Here is a 20,630-nt window from a genome sequence, read left to right on the forward strand (position 1 = left end):
CTGGTATATATTTAGGAATGCCATTGCTGAGTTTTAAAGTACGCGTATGTTAAAAAGTGGTGATATCAACTTAAACTCCCACCAGCACTGTGTAAGAGTGTCATCTGTTCAAGTGTTCAAGGGTCATCTTCCCAGTATCTACCAGACATCATAATTTTAGCAAGTCTTGTGGCTATCCAGTGATATCTCATTGTTGCTTTAATTTATGTTTCTCTGAGTATTGAGTTGAGTAATGACCATTAGTAAACTTTCTATTGTAAAATGTTTCTTCAGCTCATTTTTTCTTTCTTTTTTTTTTTTTTTGAGATTTTATTTATTTATCTCAGAGAGAGCAAGAGTGCATGCGTAGGAGAAGGGACAGAGGGCGAGGGAGAAGCAAACCTCCTGCTGAGCAGGGAACTGATAAGTGGCTTGATCCCTATGATCTGAGCTAAAGGCAAATGCTTAACTGACTGAGCCATACAGGCCAGGATTTCTTTTTTCATAGATTTTCTATATGTAGTCAGTATTACTATTCCTTTGTCAAATATATGATTACAAATATCTTTCCCCACACTCTGGCTTGTTTTTTTTTTAAAACACTTTCATAATGCATCTTTTTGTTTTAATAAACTTAATATTTTAGGGCAGCTTTAGATTTTCTGTAAAATGTGAATATAGTACCTATAATTACCATATTAACTTTCCAATTACCATAGCTAGTTACTCCTATTAATAACATATTTTATTAGTATGTATCCTGCTCTTTTGGGGTGAAATATCCTGCAAATGTCAATTAAAATAAATTAGTTGATAGTGCTATTTAGATCAACTCTACCTTACTCATTTTCTGTTGCTTGAGCTATAAATTACTGAAACAGGTATGTCAAAGTCTCCAACTATAATAGGGAACTTGTCTATTTCTTGTTTCACTTCTATCAGTTTTGCTTCAAATTTTGATGCTGTGCTGTTAGATGCATCTACACTTGCAACTGTTATTTCTTCTTGGATTCTTATCCTTTTGTCATTATTAATAAGCTTATTTATCCCTGGTAATTTTCCTTGTTGTTAAGTCTGCTTTGTCTGAAATTAATATTGCTACACCACCTCTCATTTAATTGGTTTTAGTATGGTATGTATACATGAGTATTCATGTTTAAAGGAGATTCCTGGTATACAACAAATAGTTAGGTCTTACTTCTTATCCACTCTGACAATCTCTGTCTTCACATTGGTGCATTAATGTTATAGGTATAAATGTATATACAGAATATATATATATATAAAGATATATATATATACAGACACACACACACATATACAAATATATTTGAAATGACTGAGATTATGGGTAGATTAATAAACACCATGTTTGTAAATGTGTTTAATTCATTGAATTTTTTAATTTCTCCCATCTTTTTCAGTCTTCTCTTGTTTTAACTGGACATTTTATATGACTCTATTGTATCTCTTAGTATATCAATTATAATTCTTTTTTTTTAAAAAATCAGTATAGGTTTGAGTATTTAAAAAAATTATTATGTTCAATTAGCCAACATACTACATCATTAGTTTCTGATGTAGTGTTCAACAATTCATTAGTTGCATATAATTCTTTAAAAAGTTTTTAGTGATTTCCCCTAGGTTTTCCCATAGACATTTTTAAAGTCTAAATTCACCTTCAAGTAATCCAATAGCATTTATGTGTAGTGCTGGTACCTTATAACAGAGTATTCCCCATTCCTCTCTCCCATCCCTTGTAACACTGCTGTCACTCATTTCATTTATCCTTAGGTTAAAGTTACTCAATACCTCATAACTATTATTACTTGGAACAAACGGATGTCTGTTAGATGTATTAAGAGTATTTCAAATAAAATAATTGTATTTTACTTTCATTTATTGCATCTGCTCTTCCTTTCTTATGTAGATCTGATTTTTCAGACACACATAATTTACCTTATCTATGAAGAATATCTTTCACAGTTCTAGTAGGGCAATTTATTGACAATGAAATCTATCAGTTTTTGTCTGAAAAAGCATTTGTTTCCCTACCACCTTTGAAGAATTAATTCTTTTGAATACAGAATGCTAGAATTGTGGGTTTTTTTCTTCAACATTTTAAATATCTCACCTGATTTTCCTGTTGCTGGCATGGTTTCTAACGAGAAATCCAATGTAATTATTATGTTTCTATACAAGTAAGATGTTTATTTTCCTCTGGCTTTTTAAAAAGATTTTCTCTATCTTTAGTTTTCTGCAATTTGAATATGATATGCCTAGGCATAGATACTTTTATATTTATCCTGCTTGGTGTTCTCTGTGTTTCTTGGATCTTTGGTTTGGTGTCTGCCATTAATTTTGAAATATCCTCAGATACTTAGATATTCCTTCTATTCTGTTCTCTTTTTCTTCTCCTTCTGGTATTATAATAACAAAGGTTACACCTTTTAAAGTTGTCCCACAGTTGATTTATAATCAGTTTTTATTTTTTCCCATGATTTTTCCCTTTGCATTTCAGTTTAATGAGGCTTCTTTTGACATATTTTTAAGCTCACTGATTCTCTCCTTGGCTATGAATGAATCCATCTCATTTTTCATTTACCCCTGGGGATAAAAATATATGTTTATAAAAAATAAAAAATTAAAAAAAAAAGATGGAAAACCATTCCATGCTCATGGATGGGATGAATAAACATTGTCAAAATATCTAAAAAAAAAAAAAAAAAAGAATAGGAGAGAAAGGAAGGAACAAATGAAAAACTAGTAGATATGAATTAACTTGGGGATTTATCTGAGACATGATAGAGTGAAGTCTTAAAAATTTACAGAGTAGAAACATCTTTGGGTGAATGGATTATAAAGGAACAAATATGTTTTAAAAACGAGAGTCATGGGGCGCCTGGATGGCTCAGTGGGTTAAAGCCTCTCCCTTCGGCTCAGGTCATGATCCCAGGGTCCTGGGATCGAGTCCCGCATCGGGCTCTCTGCTCCATGGAGAGCCTGCTTCCTCCTATCTCTCTGCCTGCCTTTCTGCCTACTTGTGATCTCTGTCTGTCAAACAAACAAATAAAATCTTTTAAAAAAAAGAATACATGTATTTATTTAAAAAAATGAGAGTCATTACCAAAATATTTCATATAACCAAAACAGTTCTTGAAGATGAAAATATTATTCAAAAGAAATATAAAAACATACATGAATCTAGGTTAGTAATCACATAGATGTTTAAACATTTTACATATTTGGTTAGATTTCTCTCAAATCACTCGTGAGGCACCATTGCAATGCCAGTCATTCTCTTTGTCTTTTGTGGAATGAAAATTTGCATTTGAGATAACATCTTGTTAAATTGAGATATAATTAATATACATAACTGTGTAAGTTTAAGGTGTAGAGCATAATGGCTTGATTTACATATATTGGAAATGATTACAACAATAAGGTTAATTAGCATCTATCATCTCATATAGACACATTAAAAAGGAAAAGCAAAAAAAGAATAAAACTTCTCTTGTGATAAGAACGCTAACTTTTTACTCTTAATACTGCTGTAAGATATATATAGATATAAATATAGATATAAAATCCTGATGCTATACCCATCATCAGTACCTATTTATTTTTTTTAACTTGAAGCTTACTCATTCTGAACATAGTTCCCCAATTTCTCTTCTCTCCTTTCCTCACTTCTGATAACCACAAAAGTGATCCTTTATTTATGAGCTTGTTTTTTTCCTGCAGGTATTTTGTTATTAGATTCCATATATAATGGAGGTTATACAGTATTCCCTTTCTCTTTGTCTGCCTTATTTCACTTAACATAATGTCCTCAAAGTGTATTGTGTTGTTACAAATGGAAGAACTTCTTTTTTGTGGCTGAATATTTCACATTATATATTACAAACTTCTTGGTCCACACATCTGTCAATGAACACTTAAGCTGCTTCCATATCATGACTGTGGTGAACACTGCTGTGCATGTGGGGTTGCGGATGAAAAGGTTATACCAACATATCTGAAAAGTTAGGTTAAATGAGAATTCATAGAATGTAATAAATTATCAGAAATGGAAAAAAGAAATAAAACCTCATAGAATGAGTAGTTTGCATATTTCAGATCACTGTTTTCATTTCTTTAGATATATTCCCAGAAGTGAAAATGCTGGATCATAAAGTGGTTCTATTTTTAATTTTGTGAGAGTACTCTTTTCTAGTGTCACTATACCAGTTTACAATCCCAGCAATGGGGCAAAAGGGTTCCCTTTTCTCCACATCCTCACCAGCACTTGTTATCTGTTGTCTTTTTGAAGACGGCTATTCTGACAAGCATAAAGTAGTATATCATTGTGGTTTAGATTCCTATTTCCCTAATGTCTGGTGGTCATCTGCTTGTCTTCTTTGAAAAAGGTCTATTCAGATCCTCTGCCCACTTTTCAAGTGGATTATTATTTGGTTTTGAGGTGTAAAAGTTTATTTTAGATATTATCCCTTTATCAAATATAATTTATTAATGTCTTCTCCCATTCGTAGATTCCCTTATCAATTTTTATGGTTTGCTTCACTGTGCAAAAATTTTTATATTGGTATAGTCCTAATAGTTTATTTTTGGTTTTGTTTCCTTTGCCTTAGGAGACATATCTAGAAAAATGTAGCTAAGGCTGATGTCGAAGACATAACTGCCTTTGTTTTTTTCTAGCACTTGTATGGCTTTAGGTCTCACATTTAGGTCTTTAATTCACTTTGAGTTTATTTTTCTATATGGTGTAAGAAAGTGGTCCATTGTCATTCTTTTGGTATGTATTTGGTTTCTTCATCACAATTTACTACAGAGACTGTCTTTTGCCTATTGTATATTCTTGACATCTTTGCTGTAGATTAATTGATCATGTAAGTATGGGTTTATTTCTGGGCTATTTTGTTCCACTGATTTATGTGTCCATTATTGTGCCAGCAGCATTGTTTTGATTACTCAGCTTTGTAGTTCTTTTTCAAATCTGGCATTGTGAGGACTTCAGTCTTGTTTTTTGTTGTTGTTGTTGTTGTTGTTCTTCCCCTTCTTTTTTAAGTTCAATTAGCCAACATATAGTACATCATTACTCTTTTTCAGATAATTTGCTATTAGTGTATCAAATGCTACTGTTAATTGTATGTTAATTTTGCATCCTATAACTTTAGTGGATTTGATTTTTGTGGAGACTTGGGATTTTCAACATATAAAATCATATCACCTACAAATAGAGACAGTTTTACTTCTTCCTTTATAATTTTCATATGTAATTATTATGTATTTTTTTAAATTTTTTATTAACATACATTTTTATCCCCAGGGGTACAGGTCTGTGAATCGCCAGGTTTACACACTTCACAGCACTCACCAAAGCACATACCCTCCCCAATGTCCATAATCCCACCCCCTTCTCCCAAACCCCCTCCCCCCAGCAACCCTCAGTTTGTTTTGTGAGATTAAGAGTCACTTATGGTTTGTCTCCCTCCCAATCCCATCTTGTTTCATTGATTCTTCTCCTATCCACTTAAGCCCCCATGTTGCATCTTAAATAATTGCTCTGGAAAGGACTTCCAATACTGTGTTGAATAGGAGTGGTGAGTGGGAATCACATCAATCTTAGGGAAAAGCTTTCAACTTTTGTCTGTTGAGTATGCTGTCTGGGGACATATCATACACAACCTTTATTACATTGAAATTTGTCCTTTATATCCTAATTTGTTAAGTGCCTTTAATCATGAATGGATGTTGAATTCTGTCCAATGCTTTTCAAGTTTCTTTTGTGATGACCATGCAATTCTTTTTTATTCTATTAATGTATCCTGTTGATTGATTTGTGGTTATTGAACTGTCCTTGTATCCCAGGAATTATACCCACTTGATTATGGTATGTGATTTTTAAATGCACTGAATTCAATTTTTTAGTATTTTATTGAAAATTTTTATATCCATATTGATCAGAAATATTGATCTGTAGTTTCCTTAGCCGTGTCTTTTTCTGGGTTTGAAATCTGGGAAATTCTGGCCTTATAAAATGAGTTTAGAAATGTTCCCTGCTTATTATTTTAAAAAAATTGAGAAGTGGTATAAATTATATAGGTGTTGGAAAAAATTCATCAGTCAGTGAAGCCATCTGGTCCTGGGCTTTCCTCTGTTGAGAAGTTTTTGATTATTGATTCAATCTCCTTACTAGTAACTCAGTCTCTTATTAGATTTTTAAATTTCTTTCTCATTCATTCTTGTAAGCTCTAGGTTTCTAAGAATTTTACACCATTCCTTCTAGGTTGTCCAGGTTGTGGGCATATGTTGATAAGGGTAGCCTTTTGTGATCCTTTATATTTTTATGTTAGCTGTTGTAATGTCCCATTTCTCATTTATAATTTTGTTGGTAAGTGTTCTATTTTCTCTTTGGTTAGTCCAAATAAAAGTTTGTCAAGTTTATATTTTCAAAGAACTGATTTCTTGGATTGGTCAAACTTTTCTCTTGCTTTTCTGTTCTCTTTTTTATTTCTATTTGCTTTATTCTCAATTTTTTTTTCTCTGCTTCTGCTAATCCTGAGCTCAATTTGTTCTACTTTTTAAGGGATAAGATTAGTTGGTTACTTGGGATCTTTCTTGCTTCTTATTGTAGGTGTTTATTGTTATCAACTATCCTCTTGGAACTGCTTTGTTGCATCTTATACATTTTGGTATGTGGTGTTTCCATTTTTGTCTCAAGATACTTTTTAATTTACCCTTTCATTTCTTCTTTTATCCATTGGTTGCTTAAGGGAAAGTTGCTTCATATACAAGCATTCTTGAAATTTTGTTTTGCGCTTTTTTTTTAATTGCTGTGTGACAAATCATCCCAAACTTCAACAACTTAGAAGAGCGCAATCATTTGATTCTCTCTGGGTCATTATTTGGGAAGGTCATCCCTGGCTGCTTCTGACTCAAGGTCTCTCCTGCAGTTACAGTCAATGACTGGTGCTGTCAGTTTTGCTCTTTTTATAGATTTCCTGTTCCATACCATCTAGTCAGAGAAGATAGTTGGTATGATTTCAGTGTTCCTGAATTTGCTGAAACTTGTTTGGTGGCCTGACATATGGACACTCCTAGTTAATGATTGATGTGAACTTGAGAAAAATGTATATAGGCATACCTCCTTTTATTGAGCTTTATTTACTTCACAGGTACTCTATATGTTTTGCAGATTAAAGGTCTGTGTTAACCCTGAGTTACATAACATACTAGCATCATTATTTCTACAGCATTTGCTCAGTTGGTATGTGTTATAATTTTGGTAATTCTTTCCATATTTCAACTTTCTCATTAGTACTTTGTTATGGTGACCTGTCATTAGATTATGACTCCCTGAAAGCTCAGATGATGCTTAGCATTTTTTTTTTAGCAACAAAATATTTAGGTATATACATGTTTAGACATCATGCTATTGAACATTTCTTAGGCTATATACTGTATAAATAGTGTACACATATAATGTAAGCATAACTTTCATATGCAATGTACCGGGAAACCAACAAAATCATTAGATGCAATCATCATTTTTGCAATAATCACTTTATTATGGTGACCTGGAACAAAACTCCAAATATGTCAGAGATGTGTCTATAGTCTCCTATTATCAGATATATATATTCTATATAAGTCTATTAGGCCCATTTGGATGATAATGTTCAAATCTGCTGTTTCCTTATTGATTCTCTGTCTGGATACAATACTCATTGTTGAGAGTGGGGTATTAAAATCTCCAACTATTATTGTATTCCTATGTAATTTTTCTTTTAGTTCCCTTTGTTTATGCTTTATATATTTAGGTGCTCTGATGTAGGGCACATAAATTTTTAGTAGTCACATCTTCTTGATTGACACATGGCCTTTTTGTACCTTTTTCCTATTTTTAAAGATTTTATCTAATATATCTCCCTCTGCTTTTTTGTGGTTAACACTGAAATGAGATTTTTCCATTACTTTGTTTTTAGTCTGTTTGTTTTTAAGGCTAAAGGGAGTCTCCTATTGGCAGCATATTGTTGGATCATGTTTTCCATTTTGTTTTCCATTTAGTCACTCTATGTCTTTTGATTGAAAAATTTAATACATTTAGGATTTATTATTAAAATTTGGTTTATTGTTTTTTGCTTTTTTGTGAATCTATTGTTCCTTTTTCTTAGCCCACTGTCCCTTTTTTGTGTTTTGATAACTTGTGGTATCAGTATACTTTGACTTCTTTATCACATGTTATTACTACTAGTCTTTCTATGTGGTTGTAATGAGTCTATGTTAGATATCTTAAAACTATAACCCTCTATTTTAAAGTAATAACAACTTAATTGCAATGGAATTCCTTTACTTTTCACTTTGATTTCTCCTTTCTGCACACTTTTAGTTTAATGGTGTTAGAATTTACATATTTTATATTGTGCAATTATAGTAAAAATAACCATAACTACATTTTTAAGCATTATTTAAATCACGTTGTAAGTGAATTATATACCACCATTACCACACTACAGAATCCAACTTTGACTACCTATTTCTATTACCAGTAACTTTAATAGCCCTCTGATATTTTTATGACTTAATTAGTGCCCTTTTTATTTCCCCTCTATAACTTTTCTTGTAGGCAGGACTAGAAGTCCCTCAACTTTGTTTTGTTTTGTTTGTAAAACTTTTATCCCTCCTTAATCTCTGAAGGAAAGCTTTCCCATGTATAGAAATATTGGTTGATTTTTTTCAATATTTTGAATATATCATCTCATTCTCCTCTGGCCTGAAAAGTTTTTATTGAGAAATCTATTGACAGTCTTATATGAGGCTTCCCTTTTATGTAACCTCCCCTTTTCTCTTGTTGTTTTAGAATTTTTTGATTTTTGATTAGTTAATTGTAATATGTCTTGGTATAGCCTTATTCAGGTCACTCTATTTGGAGTGTTTTGGGCCTCTTAAATCTGGATGCCTGTTTCCCTTACAAGGTTTGAGAAGCTTTTAGTCTATATAGTTTTAAATATATTTTCTGTCATTTTTATCTTTCTCTTCACCTCCCAGAATTCCTAAGGCAAATATTGTTTCTTTTCATTGTGTTCATAAGCACCTAGGCTTTCTTCTTCTTCTTCTTCTTCTTTTTTTTTTTTCCTTTTACTCCTCTGATGACTGAATAATTTCAAATGTCCTGTCTTTCAGGTCACCTATTCTTTCTTCTGTATGATCAAATCAGCTTTTGAATCTAAAGAACATATCCTTTCATTTATTTTATTTCTTAGCTCTAGGTTTTTGTGTGTGTGGGTAGTTTCTTGAATTTCTTATTTAGCTCATATATTGTTTTCCTAATTAGTGTTCTTGTAGTTCACAAAAGTTTACAATGATTATTTTGAATTGAGAATTCATAGGTCTTAATTTCTTTAGGATCAGCTGTTACAGCTTTTTATATTTCCTTTGTGTCAAATTTACCTCCATTTTCATGATCCTTGATTTGTGATACTGTTGTTTTAGCACCTAAGTGGTCTCATCTTCCAAACTTTGCAGGTTCTCTTTGTCAGAGACAGTTCTCCAACAGTTTGTTCAGTTTTGGTTCTGAATATGTTTAACTGTAAAGTCCTTGACCAAATGGGATCAACTACTATGTCTATTTTAGGGTGAGTCAAATGGTCGTGCTTGAAGTTCAGGGTGAGTATGCCACTGGCTGAAAACAGTTGGATAGGACTGCTGGCTTGGTTCCATACCCAAATGAGGCTATAAATTGGTTCATTCATCAGTTTCCTTAATTCTCTAGTCAAACTTATTAGATGATGTTCATGACTGGGTAGTCTAGTCAGTATTATCTGGGGCTATGAATTAGCTTCTCTGCATGGGAGGAAAGCAAGAGAAGACCCAGGGCCTATATGGGTTGTTGTATGGGGGCTCTAATCAGACAAAAAGGTACACTGAATATCCTGGTCAAGTGAGGCCACCAGTTTTTCTCTGCAGCTAAGGAAAGCCACAAGCTGTGTTCTCTTCTTAAGTGCCACTGTAGGCAGGGTTGTTGGATGGGCCCTGCAGCGCTCTATGCACTCTGGTACAGTTCCCTGGTTGGAAGGGCTGAAGGCTGCCGTCATCAATAAGTGGGGCAAAAATTGATTTTCTAGCCTGGGTACAGTGGAAGAAGTGGCTTCAAGGCTGCTAAAGCTTTTTGTTGAATTTTCTTTCTAAAAATATTTTTGAAATGGATAAAAGGTGTCATATTTTTTATTATAAATTATTCTATTAAAAAAATAGTTCAGGAACCCCTGACAACCACCAATATATTCTCTGTATCTATGAGGGTCTTTTTTCTTGTTTTTCTTGTTTTTTTTTTGTTTGTTTGTTTGTTTGTTTGTTTTACATTCTAGATATAAGAAAGATCATACAGCATTTATCTCTACCTGACTTATTTCATTTAACAAATGCCCTTGAAATCCACCCTTGCTGGATGGCAAATGGCTGCAAATGGCACAATTTCATTTTTTATGGCTAAATAATATTCTATTGTATAAACATCTTTATTAATCAGTGGGCACTTGTTTCTATATTTAGCAATTGTAAATAATGATTCAGTAAATATGATGGTTCATGTATCATTTTTTAAATTAGTATTTTCATCTCATTCAAATAACTTCCACTTCAAAATGAAATTGCTGGATCAAATGGTAGTTCTAATTTTAATTTTGTTGAGGTACCTCCATACCATTTTCTATAATGGATGTGCCAAATTACCACCATGTTTTCTTCTAGAAGTTTTATGGTGTCATTCTAGTTTAGTTTCATTCTGTGGCATGTGGCAATCTTATTTTCCCAACACCATTTATCATAAAGATTATCCTTTCCCTATTGCATATGTCTGGCTCCTCTGCCAAAAATCAATTGACCTTGTATTTGCAGGTTTATTTCTGGCTGCTCTTCTGTTCCATTGAGCTATTCATTTATTTTTATGCCAATACCACTGTTTTAATTACTGTAGGTTTATAATACATTCTGAAATAACAGAGTATCATTCCTCTCCCTTTGTTCTTTCAAGATTACTTGGACTATTTGGGGTCTTTTTTAAAGTTTTTATTTTAATCACAATTAACTGCATGTATTACACTGGTTTCAAGTGTATAAAATAGAGTTTCTACAGTTTCATAATGACTCAATGCTTATCAATCAAGACTTATTACGTGTACTCCCTAACCCCCATCACCTATTAAAACCATTTTCCCACTCACTTCCCTTCTGGTAGCCATCAGTTATCTACAATTAAGAATCTGTATTTTGGTTTCTCTCTCTCTCTCCCCCCTTTGCTCATTTGTTTCTTAAATTCCACAGATGAGTGAAATCATATGGTACCCGTTCTTTCTCTAACTTCACTTAGCATTCTACTCTCTGTCTCCATCCACGTTATTGCAAATGGTGGGATTTCATTCTTTTGGCTGAATCGTATTCCTGTGTGTATGTATAAACACACACAACATATATATCACCTTTATCAGTTCATCAATCGATGGACACTGGGCTGCTTCCTTATCTTGGCTACCATAGGTAATGCTGCTATAAACATAGAGATGCATGTATCCCTTCGAATTAGTGTTTTTGCATTCTTGGGGAAAATAAATAATAGTGTGATTGCTGGATTATAATTAGTGATCTTTTTAACTTTTTGAGGAACGCCCATATTTTTATCTAGTGATTTTACCAGTTGTAGTACTATATAAATCTTAAAACTGTTTTATGGAAAAATGCCATTGGAACTTTAATAGTGATTACAGTAAATCTGTAGATTGCTTTGTATAATATGGACATTTTACCAATATTAATTTTTCTAATCCATGAACATGGACTATATTTCCAATTATATGTATCTTCTTCAATTTCTTTGATCAGTATCTTAGAGTTTTCAGTGTATCAGCCTTTAACTTCCTTAGATAAATTTACTGAAACTTTATTGAACTTGTTTATTATTTCTAAGAGGTTTTTTTGGTTCAGTCTCTAGGCTTTTCAATATATGGTATGTCATCCACAAACAGTGACACTTTACCTTCATCCTTTCCACTTTGGATCCCTTTTATTTCTTATTCTGGCCTTACTACACTGGCTAAGACATCCAGTACTATGTTAAATGGAAGTGGAAAGAGTGAACATCTTTGTCTTTTTTCTGATTTTAGAGAAAAAACTTTCAGCTTTTCATCAAGTATCATGTTAGCTGCAGACTTGTCATATCTGGTCTTTGTTGAGTGCTCTTTCCTCTACCCAGGCTTTGTTGAGAATTAGTATTATAAATGGACTTTAAGTTTTGTTAAAGGCCTTTTCTGCATCTATGGAGATGATCATATGACTTTTATCATTCTTTTTGTTAACATGGTATATCATGTTGATGGACTCATGAACGCTGAACCATCCTTGCAGCTCTGGAATACATTCCACTTGAATAGCTATATGAGCTTTTTCATGTGCTAAATGTGGGCTAATCTTTGTTGAGAATTTTTGCATCTAAATTTATCAGGGATATGGCCTATAGTTGTTTTGTTTGTTTTTTATTTTGGCTGCCTAAGACTGCTAGCCTCATGAGTTTGGAAGTATTCCCTTTTTTATAGTTTTGGGAAGATTTTGAGAAGGGCTAGTATGACTTCTTACTCAAAGCAGTCTGTTCTTGGACTTTTGTTTGTTGAGAGGTTTCTAATTATTGGTTCAATTTCCTTAGTAGTAGTAGTAGGTCTGTTCAGATCTTATAATTCATTGTGATTAAGTCTTGGTTGGTTATATGTCTTTAGGAATTTATCTATTTCTTCCAGGCTGTCCAATTTGTTGGTATATAATTGTTCATAGTCGTTTCTAACCCATTATTAGTGGTTGACATTTCTTTCCTTTCTGAAGGTCTGCCAATTCATTTACCTTTCAAAGAACCAGCTCTTCATAGAAAATATCTATGGACTTGTCTCTTCATTCCCTATTTTGTTCATTAGGGCTTAATTTGTTCTGGTTGCTTGAATTGTAAAATTAGGATATTTACCATTATGAACTGCCTTTGCTGTGACCCACAAATTTTGGTATCTTACATTTGTGTTTTTGAAGTGTCTGTGGTCTTGACACAAGCAGATGTGTATGCAAGAATAGAGCCACTGGCTTTGCTGTGTGTGCAAGGAGGTCTGTCCACCTGCCTGACTACAGTTTTCAGGTGTTCTCATTCTTCCTGTCAGGGGGCACTTAGGCTACACTCCACACTAGGTGGTCTATGATGGCACATTCCAGGTTCTCAAAATTTCCTGAACATGATTTCTAGTTGGGAGGGGTCATAAATCAATCAGGAATTGGTGGGGTTATGACTCAGCTCTTCTGGCTAGGCAGGGACAGACCAGCCTTCAGGGCAAGCAAACTAGGCAGACTTCCACCTCACTAGCTCTCTGGTTAGAGTCCACCACCAACTTGGATCTGCAGATGAACAAAACTACTAGTGTGGATTCGTACTTGGATTGTGTGGATATAAATTACTCTGTCAAGAATCAAGTACTGGGGCACCTGGGTGGCTCAGTGGGTTAAGCCGCTGCCTTCGGCTCTGGTCATGATCTCGGGGTCCTGGGATCGAGTCCCGCATCAGGCTCTCTGCTCAGCGGGGAGCCTGCTTCCCTCTCTCTCTCTCTGCCTGCCTCTCCATCTACTTGTGATCTCTCTCTGTCAAATGAATAAATAAAATCTTAGAAAAAAAAAATCTTCCTTTAAAAAAAAAAAGAAAAAAAAAGAATCAAGTACTGTTTTTTGGGAGCCTTTTCTTCCTTCCCCTCAGAACAATTAGATTCCCAAAGGTTGAGCCCTGCAGCATACCTTGAAAACTCTGAGGTGAAATCAGTAGATGTACCCACAGTGGTGGAAAAGGCAGTGGCTGGATGTGACACCTGGGCTCTCTCTTCCCACTGGAGGAATGAGAGGCAGAGGGGAGACTTATTACATGGTTCTGTGTAGCCCAGGAAAAGGGAAATGTGCTTATCATGTATCTGTTCATCTTACCCTTCTCCTGTTGTGTTGGTCTCTCAGGTGCAAGGTGGTACTTCAGACTTACTCCTGTGTTCTACAATTCTCTGAGTAGTGCCTTGTCCCTGAATAGTTGTTACTTCTGACTTCACTTTTTCTCACAAGTAGCACTATGTCAACATCTTGGTGATGTCAACCCTGTAAACCAAGTCTTTTCCAGGTTATTCTCACATAGAACTATACTGAGGGAAAGAGAATTTCACTTAAATTTCTTTTCATGATAAATATATAACTTCATATTGATGGAGAAATATTTCTCTAGAAATTTATTCTTCACCAATATGTCCTATACAATTTTTTTTTTTAATGGGAGATAGTAGATCTAAAATGTCCTCAGGTCTTAATTTGTCTTATTTTTTCCTTATCTTCTAACAAGGAATTGAATGTGGCTTTGACTATAAACCAAAATGAAGGGACTCTCAAAATCACCCATACATCCAGGCTTGGGCTTTTTTTTATAAAGCTCTTTACCAGCCTTTCCACATTCTGCATGGGAGCCTCTACTGTCTGCTGAGAACAATTTGCCACCCCTATTGTTCTTAGTCACAACCTCTGACAACACTTAGAACACTTTTCCTTATATTACATTTGAGTGCAGCATATGTATTGAAATACGAAGTCTTAATAAATCTCCTTTGAATTTTCATTGAATATAAAATTATAAATTCCCTGTTGCTCTCATCTTAACTTTTTCATTTATATAACCACAAGTGATTCTCCTATAATCTTACACTTTATATCTATGCTGGTTCCCCACACCCACCCAGTTTTGTATTAGGACAAGATCTCCATACAGTGTAGAAACTCACTTGAAATATTTAAAGGTAATATTTTTTTTCAACTAAAGGAAATCATTTGTGTAAAAGTCTGAAGGTTAAAACAATACACAGAGATAATTATAAACGTACATGTGTATAGATCTACTACTTTCATTTGCTTTAGCTGACTGTAGTTCAACAGGATTCATTTTAACCTATAATTCCAATTAATCTGATCTAGAATTTCTAAGACCACAGACTCTGATTGAATCCTGGCTTAGGAAGAGGTCCCAGTATTTTTATGTCTTAAACCCAGCAACCACTATAACTCAAATTCTTGCAGGGATGAAAAACAAGTAAGTGAGATACAAGAAGCAAACCAGATTTTAGGGCATGTTTTAGGGCATCCCCTTTGCAGGGGCTACCTGTAACTTTGGTCCAGCCTATTTCTGTCAGGCAAGAATATAAAGTCACTTTGACAAGCAACTTAGCAAGATTCTCAAGCACCTAAAATTTTAAGAAGGTAAGTAGTTAATATAATTAACAGCTCATCTAATATTATATGTATTGTTGTTCCCTTCAATCTTATTTCATTACAAATGTCTTTTTTTTTTTTTTTTTTCAATTTACTTCTCAGGCCAAATGGCCAAGAGAGGCTACTCTTCGTCTGCCTCTTCCCTAATGTCACTTCTATGTTTTTACTTTAACTTTTTTGTAATACAGTCACATCTTCCAACCCATGCCACAAAAGAACACACTCACCTAGGATTTCAGATGGGAACATACCATGATTTTTAATAACCAAACACCATAACCACATTGGCAAACATAGTAACATTCCTAAATCACATTATTTTGAATTAATATAATCTCACACACTCTGGTGATCCTTAACTCTTGGTAAGTTCTATGCCTTTGTATTAAAAAAAATGAGTCAAAAATAAACTAGGATCAAATTCAGAAAGCTATATTTTAATTAAAATATCTTGCTTAGTTTCAGTATCTCCCTTTCTTTTTAAGAGATACACTATGGATAACTGTTGGCCTTCTTAGAGTTGATGTGAATGCTAATATATTTCGCTTGAAGGTCTGGTACCCATAAAGTCTTGTGTATTTTCAAGGGGAAGTGTTCCAAAATGTCTATGTAGAAAAATAAATAGGATTTTCTTTCCTTACAGAATAGAAACAGTATTCTTTTAATTTAGACTTTGAGTGAAAACAGTGGGTTTTGGTTATTGAAACAAATGTTTCCTTTAAGAATGTTTACTGAATTGGAAACATTTTACTAAGAAATATGACCTTTATTTAGTTATCTATAGTTATTATGAGATCAAAGTAAAGGGAATCTAATTCTGAAAGCATCCTTTTCAAACCTCAACTTTTTACCTCAGGAAATGGATGTTGTAAACATTTTCCATATCCTGTAAGGAAAGTTTTCCCCCCCAAAATTAATGAGGAAATGAGCCTCATGGAGAAAAAGATGGAAAAAATATAAGAAAGAAGCAACCCAAAATCAGGAAGAAAAACATAAGCATATATTTAAACAATTCTCATCCAGGGTTAGAAATCTAAATTTGTAAGCCATCTACTGAAATAACGTATTTCATTTTTATATAAATAACATGAAAAAAAGTAAAATATACCAATTTATTGAATGGAGAGACAATATTCTTATGTCGCTCCTCTCTAAATTTATGTCTTCAATGGATATTTGAAGGATGAGGTTTTAGATAAATTTAGTTAAATGAGACAAATATTTAAAAATAAAGGTTTGATAAAAAGACTAAATACAGGGGTTGTGCCATATTAGATTAAATCTCTAATAAAAAGTCACAGTAATTAAAGGTATGACACTTGCATGAAATAAATAGACAAAACTGACAGGAAGAGACAAGATAACCTAACTTGTTATCCTAATTCTATTACCTTTCAAGTTGGTGCCTTTGGGCAACTAATCTAACCTTGGTAAGTAAGCCACAGTTGCCTTAGGTGGGAGAGAAAAAAGTATAAAAATCTAGCATTTGTCATAGCTTAACATTGTCTATTGGTGAGGAAAGAAGTTGTATAATAACTACATTAAAAATTCTTTTACCATAAATTAAAATATAGTACAACTGGATAAAATATTGGAATATAAGAAATGAAGCCAAAGAAAAGACAGGTAAGCAAATTATATAATTTAAAGGTTCTTCTAAGCACAATTCCAAAGGCAGAAGCCATTAAGAAAAGATAATATTATCGATATGCAGTATTCCTCTATCCAGCACTTACGACCATTGATACCCTCTTCTCTTTGAAATACTTTTTCCTTGAAAGTTTAGGAATCAAGAGTAACTTGATTTTCTTCCACCCCATGAGACACTATTTCTCAGTTTCTTCAATATCTGCTTTGATCTACTGATACAATAGTTTGGTAGTTCAGCTTTTGTCCTCATTTCTTCTCTATTATCTTATGCATACCCTGGGATTTAAATATTATCGACAGCTAATTACTTCCAAGTTTACCTCTCACCCAAAATCAATTCTTAACCCTCAAATTGCCTCTAAGTATGTGTAGGGGTGTAGTAGGGATCATGAGGTACAGGTTTTTTAGCTTAATACATGATCAAAAACATTAATTATGTGTGTATACAATTAATTATTAAAATAAGTCTTACATATGTAATAATTTCCCCTACATGGTGAAATTATAAGTACAGAATTTTTCCCTGTGCTTAGCTATAGCTTCCAAATATTTAAAAATAATGGTTTGGGGTGTTAAAACCCAACCTATAGGAGGAATGACATCACCTAGAAGGCAATATCCATTGTTCCTGACTTTGCTTTCCCCCATAAGAACAACTACTCATGGACAACACACCCCCTAAGACAATCCTAGAACAGGGGAATGAGACCTAAGAGACAAAGGCATACTGCATTAGAAAGTAGCTACAAGGAGACTGCACTGCCACTCTCCTAGGTAAGTATAGGACCATGCTGAGAGGTCTCCCCAGGGAAAAAGAGGTGCCTCCAAGGGGGGGGAAAAAAAGCCTCACGGTGCATCTGGCTGGGTGACATCCTACTGGGGTCTTACACTGTATTGATTGAGTAAAGAAAACCTGCATGTGACAGAGAAAGGTATAGTGGCTTGTAACAGTCAACACTCTAGTCTTGGCAGAATACATTCATACAGGCAGCATCTCCACTAGCTAAGGGCAGAACCAAATCAATGGTCCATTAGGACCAGGGAGATCAGTTGAATGCCTGTGTGATCCCAACCCTCAAAGAGCGTTACCAATCCTTGAGCTTGGTTGGCCCAGATCAGGGAGCTAAATAACTGCCAAACGTGCTGTAGCCCAGCCTGGCCCCAGTTGACCAGAAGGGCTGATGGGAGCGCCTGAAAGCTGCACAACCTAGACATGTTGTTGTCCTGTTGCTCCAACGCGGCTGGAAACACAAGTTATAGCACCCTCTAAAGCTGATTACAGTACCCAGTCACAACCATCCAGTAACCTGACCAGAGAACCTACCAAACCAGTGAGACCATCCTTCAGCCTCATTGGGGCAGGGAACCAAGCCAAAGGTCCAAATCAAACTGCACTTACCCAATGGTACAACTCCAACCACTGATGGCAAGCTTGAACAATTGACTCTGCAAAATAGACATGAACACTAAACCCAAGGACATTACCAGCAGACACTTTAAGAACCCAAACTGATGGGTGCTATACTATTTATGACAAAGCAAGTCTGCAAAGTTTAGAAAAGCAGCCTTCTTATTAAAATGCAAAAATCACGGGGCACCTGGGTGGCTCAGTGGATTAGGCTGCTGCCTTTGGCTCAGGTCATGATCTCAGGGTCCTGGGATCGAGTCCCACATGGGCCTCTCTGTTCATTAGGGAGCCGGCTTCCCCCTCTCTCTCTGCCTGACTCTCTGCCTACTTGTGATCTCTCTCTCTGTCAAATGAATAAATATTTTTTAAAAATGCAAAAATCAGGCAAAGATACCACTAAAAGAAACTAATAAAGCTCCAACAACTCTAATGAAAGAGAGATCTATGTAGTATTGTCAAAGACTTCAGAATAATGCTTTTAAGAAGTTTAGTGAACTATAAGAGCATATATACAAGTGATCATAACTAGGAAAACAATGAGAAGTTTTACAAAGAAACAGAAACAAAATCTCAGAACTGAAGAATTCAATAACAATAGCTTCAAAAGCAGATGTCACCATCTTTACCTATTAGTGATTACTTTAGATCAGAGAGTTTCTTCCATTTTTATGTAAAGACATAAAATAGCTGAATTGATTAAAATAAGACATATTAATATGCCACCTACATGAGACCCCCCATTAGCCCTTAAAGACACATACAATAAGAGTGAAGAGAGAGAAAATGTATTTCAAGCAAAGCAAAGGAACTACAATAAGAAAACAAACTGAACCCAAAGTTAGAAAACGGGAAGAAAGAAAAAGAAGAGAGGAAATTCAGGATTCTTTGAAAAGCTAAAGTTGAGGAAGCTTTATCTAGACTAAGGAGAAAAAAATTAAAAAATCCTTACAACTGATACCAGAGAAACAGAAGGTAAAATGCTACTATGATCAACTATATGCCAACTGGGCAAAGTAGAAGCAATGGAAGAATTTTTAGAAACATATAACCTACCAAGACTAAATAAGCAAGAAGTAAAAATTCTTCCAACAAAAGAAAGCCCAAGAGATGTCTTTGATAGTGATATTTATGAATACTTAAAAATGTAATACCAGTCCTTCAGAGAACAGTCCCATTTATTTTACAAGGCCAATATTACCTTGACACCACAGCCAGAGAAGGGCACTACTAGAAAACCACACACCAATATTCATGATGAATATAGATGCCAAAATAAAATACTAAAATAAAATTAATTGAGCAGCCCATTAACAGGATCGTTCACTACAGTCAAGTGGGTATTGCCTCTGGGGTACAAAGATGGTTGAACGTCTACATTACTTAAATCACATTACTATAATGAAAGGAAGGAATCCAATCATCATCACAGTAGATGCAGGAAAAGTACCCAATGAACACTCATTCATAATTAAAAAAAAAAAATTGTACTCAGGGGAGAAAGGTTGAATGCTTGTCCTCTAAAATCAGGACTAAGGCAAAAGGTGTCCACTCTCCTCACTCCTATTCAACATAGTACTGGAAGTCCTTACAAGATAAATCAGGCAACAAAATGAAAGCCATAAGAATTAAATAAAATAAAAGAAGAAAAAGAAGTAAAATTGTTTCTACTTGCAGATGACATAGTTTTCTGTACTGATCATCCTAAAGACTCAACCACAAAACTGTTACAGCAATGAATTATCTGGAAAAGAAATAAAGAAATTGATCCCATTTTTAATACCATCAAATAAATTTAACCAAGAAATCAAGAAATTACTCTGAAAACACTGATGAAAGAAACTGAAGGAACCACAAATAAATGGAAAGTATCTTGTGTTCATAGATTGGAAGAATACTATTAAAATGTCAACAATACCAAAAGCCATCAAGAAATTTGATGCAATCCCTATCAAGATTCCAATTGTACTTTTTCCATAGGTAGAGAAAAAACAATCCATATAGATAGATATACAGATATATAGAACCACAGAAGATTCAAAACTGAGAAAGAAGAACAAAGTGGAAGGCATCAGACTTTGCACTATTCTACAAAACTACAGTAATCAAAACAGTATGGTACTGGCATTAGAAAGGATCAATGCAACAAAATCTAAAGCTCAGAAAATAACCTTAAGTAGTATGTTTAATATTTGACAATGGAGAAAAGATCATCTTCAATAAATGGTGGGGATAAAACTGGATATTTACATATAAAAAATGTAACTAGACCCTTTTTTAT

General features: G+C 34.1%; 1 protein-coding gene across 2 annotated transcripts in view; it reads right to left on the minus strand.

Moving 5' to 3' along the window:
• The window catches only part of HMGCLL1 (3-hydroxy-3-methylglutaryl-CoA lyase like 1), a 193,936-nt gene that overhangs the window by 43,365 nt on the left and 129,941 nt on the right, over positions 1 to 20,630 (minus strand). The window lies entirely within an intron of this gene.

This window comes from Mustela nivalis, assembly GCF_964662115.1.
Source record: "Mustela nivalis genome assembly, chromosome: 5".
Taxonomy (NCBI): Eukaryota; Metazoa; Chordata; class Mammalia; order Carnivora; family Mustelidae; genus Mustela; species Mustela nivalis.